General features: G+C 52.3%; 2 long non-coding RNA genes across 3 annotated transcripts; one reads left to right on the top strand and one right to left on the bottom strand.

Moving 5' to 3' along the window:
- Window positions 1–364: 364 nt before the first annotated feature.
- Window positions 365–6,347, top strand: LOC110138675 (uncharacterized). Its single transcript, XR_002314260.2, has 3 exons — window positions 365–742; window positions 3,221–3,298; window positions 5,011–6,347. It is a non-coding gene; the product is annotated as an uncharacterized lncRNA (long non-coding RNA).
- Window positions 6,348–8,206: 1,859 nt separating this feature from the next.
- Window positions 8,207–13,143, bottom strand: LOC110138674 (uncharacterized). Of its 2 annotated transcripts, XR_011492069.1 has the most exons (4): window positions 11,807–13,143; window positions 11,275–11,519; window positions 8,649–11,194; window positions 8,207–8,545 (listed from the first exon to the last, which is right to left on the bottom strand). It is a non-coding gene; the product is annotated as an uncharacterized lncRNA (long non-coding RNA). The 2 variants fall into 2 exon arrangements; XR_011492068.1 differs by having other exon boundaries at window positions 8,649–11,519.
- Between the last annotated feature and the right edge of the window lie 1,500 nt (window positions 13,144–14,643).

The raw sequence follows: 14,643 nt of genomic DNA, 5'->3' as shown, positions 1-14,643 counted from the left end.
GTGGCACCTAAAATACAGATTCCCAGGCTGGGCCCAGACAAGGCTACCGGTCATCAGGTTTGGAAAGCACAAGAGAAGTGAAGTGGGTATTTGATTCGGGCCCATGAGGCCAAGATAATTCCCGATTCAGCCTGCTTTAGCCTTGACCTGCCACGTGAACTTGGGCAATCCCAATCTCCAGCTCCATCTCAGGTTTTCTCCTCCGCACAGTGGGAATCAGCTTTGGCTCTGCCAGCCCATCAGGTGAGAAAATGAGATGTAAACTTTTATAAGCCATCCAGCACTGAATAAATACAAGATGCTGCTATTATGATGTCACTTCCTATGGGTTGTGCTGAGCACACAGCCACTCCCACGCCAGCCTCGGGCCAGCCCTGCCCCTCTGCCGGCCCTGGGTTCCCAGCCTCCCCCGCAGCTGGAGTCCTCCCAGCTTCTCTGCATTTATCCCAGCCCCAGGGCCCTCCCTGCAGGAATCAGTAGACTGGTAACCTCAGTTACTGACTTGCATTGTATGTATCAGCGTGTCTCATTCTCCCAGCAGCCCAGTTTTTCAGATGAGGAAACTGAGGCTTAGAGAAGATAAGAAATTGTCCAAAGTCAGTGCGAACAAGTGGTGAGGGGGGACCTCAGCCTCGGATCTGTCTCGGGGCTTCTATGCCAGGTTCCTTGAGCGTTTACCCTCCACCTTCAGGAATTCTGCCACATCTATACCCTACCCAGACTGTTATCTACAGCAGTGCATGTAAGTAGATTCTGTACAGTTTACTGATTCATTTGACACATTTTTATTGAGGATCTAAGATGTGCCAGGGACCATGTAGGGACTAGAGACAGAGGGTGAACAAAATGGACAAAAATAACTTTCCGTGTGGGATCTACCTTCTAATATGGTCCTCTGTTTATCTAACAGATTTTTTTTTCTGCCTCACTGAGCAACTTGTGGGATCTTAGTTCCCCCACTAGGGACTGAACCCATGCCATAGCAGTGAAAACGGGAAGTTCTAACCAATGGACTGCCAGGGAATTCCTACTCAATGATTTTAGTCACCTTTCAGAGTAATAAAAGTTGATGTTGCTACCACAGGTCAAAACTCAGTATTGTATTTTCTGATCCCTTAAGGATGAAAACCATTAAAAATCAAGGTCACCATAGTCTAGCTGAGTGTTCTTCTTTGCTGGAGGTTTGGATCTTAATGCCTGCTCTCGTTTGATGAAAAAGGGAGATTTCCATTCTTCAGAAATGCAAATGTAGAATTACTTTACAACCCAGGAATCCCACCCTTAGGTATATACTCCAAAAGAATTTTGAAAAGAGATGTCCAAATAAATTGTGTATGTGTACTTGCTCAGTCGTGTCCGACTCTTTGCAACCTCACGGACTGTAGCCCGCCAGGCTCCTCTGTCCATGGGATTTCCCAGGCAAGAATACTGGAGTGGGTGGCCATTTCCTCCTCCAGGGGATCTTCCTGACCCAGGGATCGAGCCTGCGTCTCCTGTGTCTCCTGCATTGGCATGCAGATTCTTTACCACTGAGCCACCTGGGAAGCTCAGATAAATACTTGTACACAAATGTTCACAGTAACACCACTCACAAGAGCTGAAAGGTGCAAACAGCTCACTGTCCGGCAGTGGGTGATGGATAAACAAAACACAGTCCACCCATACAATGGAATATTCTCAGTCATAAAAAGGAATGAAGCTCTGACACAAGCTACAACAGGGATGGACCTTGAAACATCATGCTAGGTGAAAGAAACCCCACACAAAAAGTCACGTATGGTTTAATTGCATTTCCATGAAATATCCAGAATATATAACTCCACAGAGACAGAGAGCAAATGTGTTTGCCGGGAATGAAAGGTGGGGATGGGGGATAGGAGGGGAAAGGGAAACGTAAAGTGATTGCTTGTTGGGCACAGGCTCCTTTTAGGGTGATGAAACGTCTCTGAATCAGACAGAGATGATCATTGCACAGCACTGTGAACGCAACAAATGCCACGGAAGTATACTCTTCAAAATGGTTCATGGTTAATTTTAGGTTATGCGCGTTTTCCCCTCATCTTTTTCAAAGGGAGATTTCCAAGTGTTAGCAAGGCTGTAGAGGTGTCCCTTTGCCAAATGAGATTTTCTCCTTAATGGAATAAAAAGGAGAGGAAGAGAAGAGAATTACATGTTGCCTACTAATCGTCACGGTACTTTTGTCGACGGTATCTTGTTGGGTCCTCACGATGACCTTGGGCTGTAGACAGGAAGGTGATAGAGTCTGTATCAGTCAGCTCAGGTGGCCGTATTAAAGTGTCACAGGGACTTCCCTGGTGGTCCAGTGGCTAAGACTCCACACCCCCAATGCAGGGGGCCTGGGTTCAATCCCTGGTCAGGGAACTAGAGCCCACATGCCACAACTAAGACCTGGCACAGCCAGATAAATAGCTTTTAATTGCATCAAAAAGAATAAAATACATAGGAAAGAATTTTTAAATTAAAAAAAAATTTTTTAATAAAGTATCACAGCCTGGAGGGGAGGAGTCTATGGGGAGAATGGATACACGTACGTGTATGGCTGAGTCCCTTTGCTGCTCACCTGAATCTATCACAACATTGTTGACAGGCTATATCCCAATACAGAATAAAAAGTTACAAAAGAAAAAAAAAAGGTATCACAAAACTGGAAGCTTAAGCAACACAGATTTATTCTCTCACTGTCCTGGAGGCTGGAAGTTCAAGACGCTGGCCAGTTTGGTCTCCCCCAAGGCCGTCTCTCCCTAGGTCATCACACAGCCTTTGGTCTGTGAGTATGTGAGTCCCTGGGGTCTCTTTCTCAGTCCAAATTTCCTCTTCTCATAAGGAAACCAATCAGATGGGACTAGAGCCAACCCGAAAGGCCTCGTTTAAATTAACCATCTCTTACACGGCCCTATCTCAAAATACAGTCACATTCTGAGGTGCTGGGGGTTAGGACTTGAGCATACATATAAATCTGGGAACACGCAGTTTGGCAGTGTCCCAGTATTTATGGGATGAAGCAGGCGGGGAGAAACTAGTGCAAGTCACAGAGGGGAAGGGAGCAGGGCAGCCCAAGAACCTACGCAGTCTGATCCTCCATTGAAATATTTTCCTCTATGTCGACTGCATCTAGCAGTGTGGACGGCTGCAGACATGGCTGGGGTCCCAGGAACCGTCAAAGTCATCCATTCACACAGCATCTTGTTTCCGCAATCAGGTCCCTCTCCGTTATAAATTCTTCTCCGTCCAACAACCAGGCAGAACTTCATGGCGGACCTGATCTACCGTCTGGGTGGTAAGTGTGTGATTAGCTAATTAAATCTAATGAATTATGTGTCCACAAACCTGGTGGAAAAATCCCCCATGCCGAAGATGCACGCCCTGAGCCCAGCGTTTGTACCAGGAGAGATTGATGGCTACAGCGAGCGCTCGGAATTCAGAGCTGAGTCTTTGTTTAATATGCATCTTTCTTCTCCAGGCATCAAAGAGATTAATTTGTTAGAGTAAACAGACTTCAAAACAGGATTTGGTCTCTGAGAGTCTGTACCTGATTTGGCATTCCTGGCTCAGACTGCCCCAAGCCTTCATCATTTTGCAAGCTGGATGGAGTGGGGGGAGGGGGGGAGGGGGGGGAATAGGATGCCCAGGGAAGTGCCATGCGTGCTGGTTCTGCTCCTGCAACTGAAGCCCAGAAACAAAGGGCCTCCAATAACGCAGAGACCAGCCCCCCAGCTTACTCCTCCCCACACCCACCACCTCGCAGGAGCCCTGTCTCCATACGTTGTCAATGTGTCGAAGGCTGTGCCTATGTCATTCCAGCCTGTTTTAAAGGACATCCCTGAAAAGATGTTCCCCCGGAGAAGCATGTTTTCCCAGGACCAGCTGGTTGGCTGCCCCTCAGCCCTGCTCAAACCACAAACCAGGGACCCCTTCAAGTTCTCCATGCCCCTTGACCCCGGAAGCCAATCCCTAAGCCTTCAGAGACCACCCCCTCTGAAACCCCTCATTCATGTAATAACGCAAGGCCCCTGCTCACGTTCATCACCCTGCCAGGCTCTTGGCTCCGCTGAAGGTCACACCTGCCATGTCGCCCTCTCCCCGCCTCCGTTCAGGGCCGCTCCTTTGGCCTTGAGTCTTTCTTTTTAAGGTTATACTCCATTTAGAATTATTATAAAATATTGACTTAGCATTGAGTCTTAAATACTCCCCTCCACCATCAACACTGATTTCCTCCCCCATCCAACTCCTCTCCGCCTGCAGAACCCTACTGCCTACCTCCACCTCCAGCAAGCCTCCCCATCAGCTTAAGGGCTCCAGGAAGACAGTGTCTTGCTCACTCTGTATGCCCTCCTGCACCAAGAACAGTTGAATAAATGCTTGAGGAGCTAGTTAGTTAATTTAAAGACTTGGCTGCTTAAAGATGAGCCGGTCTAAGAGTAGAGGGAGTTTCCAGCACATCTTCAGAGATCCAGAAGGCTCCACATCTCCTGGGCTCAGTAACCATCCCCCCACCTCCCCACCACCATGGCAGGGCATCACCGTGGGATGAATGGCTGCCACCGGGTCATGTGACCTGGTGGGTCTGGAAGACCTTAGTGAGGAAAGAGGCGCATTCCCCGCCTGGGCTGTCATCCCCTGCGTCCCTTGATGTAAACACTGCTGAGCGATTCTGTGTTGCCAACCGACTCTCTGAAGGCCGTCTCCTCCAACAGCGTCCTGTTTGCCTGCAATCCCCAAGGGATAAAAGGCCTTTTGGGAAATGAGTCTAGCTTTTCCCTGTTCAAACACATCTTTCAATGATTAGAGGGATGGGGAAGAGTCACAGACCCTTTAAGAAGCAGGTTAGGGCAGACATTTTTTAGAGAACCAGATTGTAAAAGGCAAGTTGCTTTAAAAAGCCAGGGCTAAGCTAGGGGAGAGGAGGAGGGGCAAAGTGTGCTGGCTGGAGCCAGCTGAGAAGCGGTCAGTGCTGGGGCCAGGGGACCGAGACCCTCATCTTTTTCCCAGCACGGGCGCTAAGACCTAAAAGGCAGATGGAGCTTTCCTTTGGAAAGTGGTGATGGATACTCAGCTGAAGAAAGAGACTGTGGGCCTCATTTATGATCACCAGGAATTAAAGGACCACCACTTCTGTATCCAGCTGTTCCACCCCCAGTCTACACATCCAAGATGGACAGAACAGGCCGGCAACACCCCAAAGCGTGGGGAGCCATCGTCCAGGCTCAGCACGCCCCCAGGTGTGTTTGAAGCCCCACCACGCACAGGATCCTGTACCTCCGTCTTCTTCGAGAACTTTCCGTGTCGCTCAATTTCCGTCCCCCCACTCCCCAGTAGAGTGTGAGCTCCTGGAGGTGGGGGTGCCTGTCCCTTGCTCACCACCCCATCCTTCTTGCTCAGCTGTGTGTCAGGTGGGCACCGACACAGCTTTGTTGAATAAACGAGTGAATGGTTTTTCCACATCTAAGAGAAGCACTGGGGAAATAGCAGCGGTGATATTTCAAGGGACTGGAGCCACCATGAGGTATAAAATAAGGAGCAGTGACAACAAGATCCCATCCTCTGTCTGCTATGGGGGTCCTCGGCACCTCCTCTTGCGAGCTCGAAAGCCAGGACGACACGCAGAGAGCTCTGGAACCCCGTGGATGACTGGGAAATGAAGAGACCTCCCCTCTCCCCCTGGCTTGCTTATCAGACTCCTGCCCAAGGGATGGGGGCGGTAGTGGGGTGGGGGGGTTACAGGCTGCTTATTCCAAAACAGCTGAGTTTGCAAAGGGAAGATTGAGGATTTGGGGAGATTTGTGCTAATCCGTATGCAGGGACTCTTTAAGAAAAGAGCATAAGAATATCATCCTTGCACAGGGTTTTTATTAAACCCTATGACAGGCGAACTGTTTGCTGGATTCCTCCCAGGGCTTCATGATGGTCCCAGAAAAATTCCACCCACACCTGCAAGATAGAGGCCAACCTGGACCCATTTTTCTCCTGCTGCCCCACCCTCATGTTCTCTGAGCCAGCCAAGGAACCACACTGTGCTGCTCTGGAGAAGTAACTTAACGTCTCTGTGCCTCTCCTTCCCCAAGCTTAAAACAGATACAATGTCAGTGCCTACTTAGCAGTCCTTTTTGAAGCTTCAGGAGAGTTAACCCAAGGAAAGAATTTCATCCAGGTCCTGGCACATGGTGAGGACACGAGGAGGTGTTCATCTAAATTGCTGTTTCTTCAGCCCTCCACCCCTCCGGGGTCAAACCCAAAGTCACACCATCTGTAGCTTAACAGTGGAACTGCAGCATTAAAGGCCTACCTGGTGATGGGGAAGGATTGTGACTATGGTTTTTTTAAAGGGATTTTATCTTTTGGAAGGTCTTCCCTGGTGACTCAGCAGTGAAGAATCCACTTCCCAATGCAGGAAACACAGGAGACGCAGGTTTGATCCCTGGGTTGGGAAGATCACCTGGAGGAGGGCATGGCAACCCACTCCAGTGTCCTTGCCTGGAGAATCTCCATGGATAGAGGAGCCTGATGGGTTACAGTTCGTGGGGTCAGCAAAGAGTTGGACACGACTGAAGCGACTGAGCACGCATGCACATCTTTTGGAGAGAAACACATTTTTAAAAGTCTTTAATTATTCATGTTGTAGTCTGCAAATTTTGCTCCCAATTGTGTGTGATTTTTGCTTCTATCTTGTGAGTAGACATTCTTTAATAAGATAAGTAAGTGAGTGAAGCCAACAGGTAAGTATCATAAGTGACTCACTCATATGTGATTGTTCAGACATCCCAATAAGCCCCTGACCTGTGGTTCATGAGGCTGTCTTCACCAAAGCCTGCATTTCTATGAAAAAAACAGAATAGATAAGTCAAGAATAGGTAAGCCCAGAATAGGTAACTCCACTTGTAAAGCACCAGCAGAGTTCCTAGAAAGATCCAACCAGCCTCCAAAACTCTCCCAGCCCCACTGGGGGAGAGGCACGTGCCTCCCTGTCCTTCCCCATCACCCCAAGTCCAGCCGCTCCTTTCCTCTCTGACCCCTGGCCTTAGCAACAGAGCAGTGTTCCGTCCAGGCCCACTGTGTGGGAATAGGTTGGAGGGAGGGGACAGACCATGTTATGGGGAGACCCAGCTGAGCCACACTGATTGAGGATGCCCCTGTTCTGATATTGCTGGGCCCCATCCTGGACCCCGAGGAGCCCAGCCCACCCTCAGAGGCTTGGGTCACTCTGTCTCTCTAAAATCAGAGGACTGGGCCCCCAGCACCAGACATGTACCATCTAGTGCTGGGTCAGAGTCAGACAGATCTACAGGATCCTAGAACCTCCTCTGTGACATCGTGGGCCCATTTTTAACTCCCCTGAGCCAGTTTCCTCTTAAGAAAGATGAAAAGAATTCCCTCGCGGTCCAGTGATTCCTTGGCATTTGCACTGCAGGGGGCACAGGTTCGATCCCTGGTTTGGGAAACAAAGATCTCAGATGCTGCACAGCCAAACAAAACAACAACAACAAAAACCTAAGCAAGTCAAGAATAAATTTGTTAAAAAAGAAAAACGGAGATGATAGCCAAGCATCCCTCAGGACAAAATGGACCGAAGAACCGCCTCACCAGAGTCAGCCCTCAGCAATCACAGCTCTCTCTCTCCCTGCACTTTCTGCTGCCCCTCGGCTCCTGGGAATACAGGGGAGCTGCTGAGGGGTCCAGGCCCTATCCCTGGTCAGGCCAGACTGCAGCCCACCCACCAGTTTTCTGACCACATAGCAGTTCCCTACTTGACCCCTAGCTCCTGGGCTCCACAAGCCTCCCCGGCCCCTGGCCCCCACTTGTTGGTGCTGAGGGAGCCCAGACTACAGAAGCATCCAGGCTGACTCCAGCCTGGCCACCCCGACCACACGATCTCACTAATTCTGCCAGAAAGACCAGCCTGTGGTTGGGCAGAGCGGCCATTAAGGCTTCCAGGAAATTCCTTTGAGCAAGCAGAAGCTATTTGCCATTCCTGAGCCTCTCCAGCCTGTTTGAATGCGGTTTTCCAATTAAGCTGGGGCCGCTCCCAGGTCTCTGTTTAAAAAAAAAAAAAATCTATCTGCTTTTCCTCTAAGGAAACAAAAATCCTCGAGACACAGACACTCTTTCCTTTTATTTTTTTATTTAATGACTTATGTAGTTTTTTTTTTTTTTCTGATTACCAAGCAGTGCCTGTTCCGTCATCCAGGAACATTGTGGGGGCCTGGTTGGGGTCAGAAAGTTCAGGGAAGAGTGGGGATGAAGCGCCAGTCCTCAAGTTGGGGACCAGGCAAGGAAAGATGAATCTGGGGGAAAGGATGACAAGTTCCTCTCTGGATGGGATGGTGGGGACGCACTTTGGAGTTCTTAATTCTGCCTCTGGGCAGGAAAGTCTGGGAGAGAGTTGGAGACCCGGGGCCTGTTCGCAGATGTGGGCTGGAGGTTCAAGATCCAAATGAAGCATCAGTACCCCGGGGCTGAATGAGACTTCCAGGACAATGTGGAGGATGCAGAGAGAAAAGGGTCAAGGACGAAAAAAAGAAGAGGGTCCCTGGGGAAGAGAAATCATTGGAGGATCCTGAAGGAGATGGAGAGGAGGGGGAGGACCCGCAGAGAGCAACGCCTCAGTGGTCAGGGTGGGATAGTCCAGTCACCTGGCCAGAGACGTCCACTTAGATGAGGCCTCAATGGTCCACTGGACTTGGTACTTAAAGGATCGTCAGATCTCCCATAGCTGCTGCATCAGTTCTGGAGCTAGTCTTTTAAGATCGGCAGCTTCCACTTCCTCTTTTTTGAAATGACCTCTCTCCTGAGACACTCTCTGGCAGAACTAGGCCACCAAGCCATGAGAAGCCCAGCCTGGGACACCCACAGCCTTGCCATCAGCAGCTCTGGCTCAGCAACCAGCCCATAGTCAGCACCAAATGCTGGTCATGTGCGTGAGACACCTTGGGGGCTCCAATCTGGTCACGTTTGTACATGATTACAACCCCAGCTGGGAGAACACCCCAGCAGAGTCCAGTCAGCTCACAGGTTCAGATTAAAATATATATATATATATACCATCGGAGACAGTGCCAGAACATGTTTAATGGCTTGGTGGGGATGGACCCCTAACCAAGAGAGATAAAACGTGAACAGTTGTACATGTGTGTGTGCATATGGCTGTGTGCAGGGAGTAGAGACACTACTTGTTAATTAAGGAAACTGAACATAGAAAGAGGAGAGGATTGGATCTGCTAACCGTCGATGGACAGTGTTGATGGACACTACTTAAAACATTCCTTCCTCACCAGGCCTCAGGCCACGAGCCCCTACAACAGCCTGCCCACAGCCTCAGCCAGTGGACCAGCCAGAGATGCTGACCCACGTGATCCAACAGCCCTGGAGACAGAGCCTTGGAGCAGAGACAGTTCCCGTCCCAGCCTCACCACTGAAACATTTAGGTCTCAGTTTCCCACCCTGTAAAGTGGGGCCAATGACACCTGACCTGCCAGCTTTTCAGGGCCATTGCTGGAAAAAAATAAAATGAAGGATTAGAAACTCTCAGGGCAAAAGCCCATGTAAAACATGATGCTGATGGTGTTGATGACGGTGGTTCAAAGAAAGGAGGAGGTTGAGGTCCACCCAGGAGTTCACGGCCTGCTTCAGTTTACGCAACACATTTACATGAAAGAAGCTCAGGAAGATCAAGGTTGCCCACAATGCTTTGAATCTCGGCACCTGCCAGGAGAAAGTCCCCAATGTGACTCCGATTATCTATTGAGAGCCTGCCCAGCCCTTGGCTCCTGTGGTGGAATCTAAGAACTCCCCCTGCCACCAACAACAGCACTTGCCAGAGAATCCTGGGAACCTCTCTATGTATCTAATCCCGTTTTCTGCCTCCAACATCTGTAGTTGCCTCCTGGGGAGGAGGTGTGAGCATGGGGGGATGAGGCTGAAAATATCATTAGGTTTTTTTAAAAATCATTAGCACCTTTACTCTCCTGACCTGCAAGCAGCTTCCTGAGCTGAGCCTGAGGAGCCAGGAGGGAGAGGAGGAGGGCAGGTGAGACACATAAATGGGGAGATGATCAAACATCACAGGACACATTAGGGAGACGGTCCACGCGGCGGCCGACGGCAGCAGCTCACGGGGCTCCCAAGTGGTTTCCATGGCACCCGTGCCTTCCCAGTCCTCACCCTACAAGCTCTCCTTCAGCTCACCTTGCATCAGCGAGCCAGAGGAGAGATGGAGTAAGTGTGACAAATATGCTGATCTCGAGAAAGTCATGAGTGCACGTGTGTGTGTGAAAGAGAGTCTAGGAGACAGAGAAGGAGGGAGAGGGAGAGGGGAGAGAGGCAGAGTCAGGGTTTGCCTCCAGGATAAGTGACTGAGTCCCTGCCTGGGGTTCTGAAGGCATTTCTGGAGCCTGAGCCCCACGAAAATAATTTAGAAAAACTCATGGACGTGGACGCTCCCTCCCAACCCCCACCGTGGTGGAACAGTGGATAGGAATCCATCTGCCAATGCAGGGTACTCGGCTTCGATCCCTGGTCCAGGAAGATTCATACACCACAGGGCAGCTAAGTTGGCACACCGAACCAGCTGAGCCAGCGCTCCAGAACCCATGCTCCGAAACAAAAGAAGCCACCGCAATGAGAAGCCCGTGAGCAGCCCCTGCTCGCCACAATAGAGGAAGCCCAAGTGCAGCAGTGAAGACTCAGTGCAACCAACCAACCAAACAAAAAAGTTCTTCCATGGACTCAGATACGACAGGGTCTGCAGGGGAAGGGAATCTGAGGCCCTTGCTGGGGATGCTCACGTAGGAATGCAGAACCCTGATGCTTTGTCAGTCTCAGAATCCCTCGGAGAAGAAGGTGTGGAAGCCAACCCCTACCCCACCCGAGAAGAATCTCACCTCCATCCACTGATTTCTTCCATTCTTTCAATGATTGCTGGGTGCCCACATGGGCCAAGCACGGGACTGGGCTGCGGGCAGAGTGCCATCCAGACGCATTGCCCATCACCTCTCCTGCCCATCCAAGACTCACCTGCAGGCAGGTCTGAGGTTGAATCTGGCCCCTTCACGTGTCTGCATTTTTCGGCTCTTCACTCAGACGTCTGGGTGGTGGCGGGAAGTGGGAAGTTTGTCCAGGCGTTTTCCTCTCCCCTCTTCCTTCTTCTGTCTGGCTTTCTTGTCTTCTTTTTAAACATGCTCTTTAACAGTGAGAAAGTCAGCATGGAAAGGAGAGAAAGTGAGCCTCTGCGAGGCTGGGTCAGACGTGCAATTTACTAACCTGCCAGAGGTCTGGCCTCGCTGGCCCTCACAGCTGGGAGCTGAGACTTGCTTCTCCCCTCCTGAGAGCAGGGGCGGGAGGTGCGTCATCGCAGGCAGCCAGCCTCACGGCAACAGGTGAAGTCAGGACCACGGGGGCCCAGAGTCAGGTCTGCTGCTGGGTCCCTGCTGGCATTGGCTGCAGCCATGCTGGGCCCTGGAGAGTCAGTCTCCATGGGCGTCTTTGTTCCCACTCCGGGCAAGAGTCTGATATCCGGAGACATTGGAAGATGTGGGGTAGGGGGTTAGACTCAGGGCAGGGCATCCCAGCAGGATAGGCTCCCAAATGGACCAGATCATTCCAGGGACACAGATGACCACTTGCCCTTTCCTTTCTACTTGGCACCTGGCTGTGTGCTCCAATGCCCTCTGGATGAGCCAGGCAGGCACTGGCCATGGGTACCCCCCCAGAAATGAACATCCTGCCACCCTGTGTCACCCACGTGAGAGCAGCAGGACCCATGTCTATGAAGGAGCGCCTGGAGAAGACTCACCGTGGGCCTCCATTCTTGGGGTCCTGGGGAGGGGCGTGCTGGCTCCCTGCCATGCAAGACAGAGGTCTGGACCAAAGCGCCCACAGGGTGAGGTGACTTCTGGACCTTATTTCCCTGGAAACAACATAGGGCGTGTCACAGGTAAGACATGAGGCCTGAGGCTCGAGAGAGTCTGGATGGCCCTGTGGTTAGAGCAGGGGCTGGAGAACCAGCCTGCCTGGGTTCATGTCAAATCAAATGAGCTTCCCACTCATTAGCTGTGTGATCCAGGCCATGACCCCCATTTCTTGCCCATAAACTGGGGGCAGCAATGGCATTCTCTCCCTGAATCACCCAGCCAGGCCCTGAATGGGTCCTCCTCTCCCGGCCAGGCCGGTACCCCTCCTCCATCACCATGGGCCGGACAGGAGTAAGGAGAGTGGGAAGCCCAACCTTCCGGGGGGGGCCTGTCCACTCCACTCCAGGTCCCCCCCCTACCATGACGGAGGCAGAGCTGAGCTGAAGAACCAAAGTGAGTGCAGGAGAGGGGTCACCCCACACCACACAACTCTAGGGGGCCCCAGTACCAGAGGGCCCTGGCCCGGGCTGAGGACAGCCCTGGAGGAGGCAAGTCAAGACTCACCTCAGAGCCATTTGCCCCCGAAGGCTGTGTGAAGACCCGAGGACAAGCCCAGGAAGGCGGAGGTGGAGGCTGGGCCCCAGAGTGCCTGAGACCCACTCGGCCAGCCAAGCCCAGCCTGGGGGAGCACAGGGCTTTGCTTCCCCTGGAGCTCTGCGACCTAGTTTTGTCCTTGACACCGAACAGGGACTGGGAGACACAGCTTCACACCCTCCCCCCCCGGGCCTTCTCACACCTGCCTCTTAGGCGACTCCCTGACTGCGGGCACCCTGAGCAAGAGTGTGGTTTCCTCAGCCTCTTCTCCGCGGAGACTTCCGCTCAGCGGCAGCAAGATGCTGCTAAAGAGGCAGCAGCCTGTCCTTAGGAGGCCTCCCTGCGCTGGGGAGACAGACAGACAGACAGGCAGGCAGGCAGACAGATAGGCGACAAGGCCAGGCCTGTTCCAGTGGAGGGGAAGCACGTGGGGACTCCCAGGGAGAGAAGGGCGATTAGGGAGATGACAGATGCAAAGGTATATACACATGAAAGGGTGTGCACGGGGTGGGGGGCTGTGTGCATGCATGCATGCTAAGTCACTCCAGTCTTGTCCGACTCTGTGCGACCCTATGGACCATAGCCCACCAGAGTCCTCTGTTCGTGGGATTCTCCAGGCAAGAATACTGGAGTGGGTTACCATTTCCTCCTCTGGGGGATCTTCCCAACCCAGGGATCAAACCCACGTCTCTTATGTCTCCTGCATCGGCAGGTGGGTTCTTTACTGCTAGCACCACCTGGGAAGACTGGGCAGGTGTGTATATGCATGCCAAAGCCTATGTGTGCAAATGTGCGTGCATGCATGTGTGTTTCACGCACGTGTGCATCCAAATGCAGGTATGTTCAAGTGTACCTGTGAGTGTGCATATGCAAATGCTCATGTGTGTGAGCACGTGTGTGTGCTTGTGCAAAGGTCCTGGGGTGAAAGGGAAAGAGGGAGAGCAGAGCAGAAAGACACCCGCTGGGAAAGCCAGCACTGCCCGGCGACCCTCGGGAAGCCCAGGAGAGAGGAGCAGCTGTCGTCTCCACCCTCCCCACCCTCCCCATCCTGTCCACCCTCTCCACCCTCTCCATCTTCCCCATCCTCTCCACCTTCTCAGTCTTCTTCACCTTCTCCATCTTTGCTGCGTTCCCTGCTGACTCCATCTCAGAACCTGAGTTGGCACACAGGAGATCACACAGAGGTCACTGATGCCTCCCAGTCCAGAATTCCATCCCCACACCATCTGCTCCTCCCCCTGCCTTCACCAGCCAGCCCCTCCCCCCTAACCTGGACCAGGACAAGCCCCACATCCCTGTCCATGCTGTCCTCCCTGGCCCACCAGTTCCAGGCTCTAGATACTCGGGACCTTGCAGATCCCAGTCTGTTTCTGTCCCTCTCTCACCTTCTCCCTCTCTTCCTCCCACCTGAGCCCCCCTCCTTCCACACAGCTCTCCTGCCCCCCTTCTTCACAGCTGACCCCTTCATCCTTCAGGAAATCAAGCACATGATCCTCTCTCCTGGATTCCTTTCCTGCCCCTCAGCCTGGGTTAGAGGTGCACCCACATCAATCACGGTGGATTGGAACTACCTGACTACCTGTCCCTGCTACCCCAACCTATTGTCTGCTAAGAGCACCACTGGGTCCCATAGCTGGTTGTGTGCCCACTGCCTGGCACATGTAGATGTCCATGGAAAATATGTGGAATGAATATATGGAACCAATGATCGGACTGAGATGAGACTGGGAGCATCTTCTGGATGGCCACTGGGAGAGCCACCAATCTCGCACCCACACCTCCACCCCTCCAGCTCCTCTCCCCCGCCAGCCCCCACCATCGCAGCCCAGCTCCCACTGCAAGGCAGCCTCAGGCTGGCGGCCCTGCCATCTCCTGGTGCAGATTCATCAGCTGTTGCCATGGAGACCGGCCAGCAATCATCGCGGTGCCCTCCTACTTCTCAGAGCAGGCAGAGCCAAGGGCCAGCCAGCTGTGCACAGAGGACCCACCCCATAAGGGCGGCACCTGGACTCAGACCAGCCTGGGCCCCTCCCACCCCCATGCTCCTTCCCACCAGTGTGACCTCTGCTCACCTCCTGAGACACACAGGTTTCGAGAGACAAGATGAACCACACAGGGCAAGGACTGTCACTGTGTTGTTTTGTGTGGCGGGCTCTGCGTTAGCTTTCTGGGGGCTGTTTCCAGC

Source organism: Odocoileus virginianus, chromosome 17 (assembly GCF_023699985.2).
Source record: "Odocoileus virginianus isolate 20LAN1187 ecotype Illinois chromosome 17, Ovbor_1.2, whole genome shotgun sequence".
NCBI lineage: Eukaryota > Metazoa > Chordata > Mammalia > Artiodactyla > Cervidae > Odocoileus > Odocoileus virginianus.
This window is presented reverse-complemented; position numbering and strand designations above follow the sequence as displayed.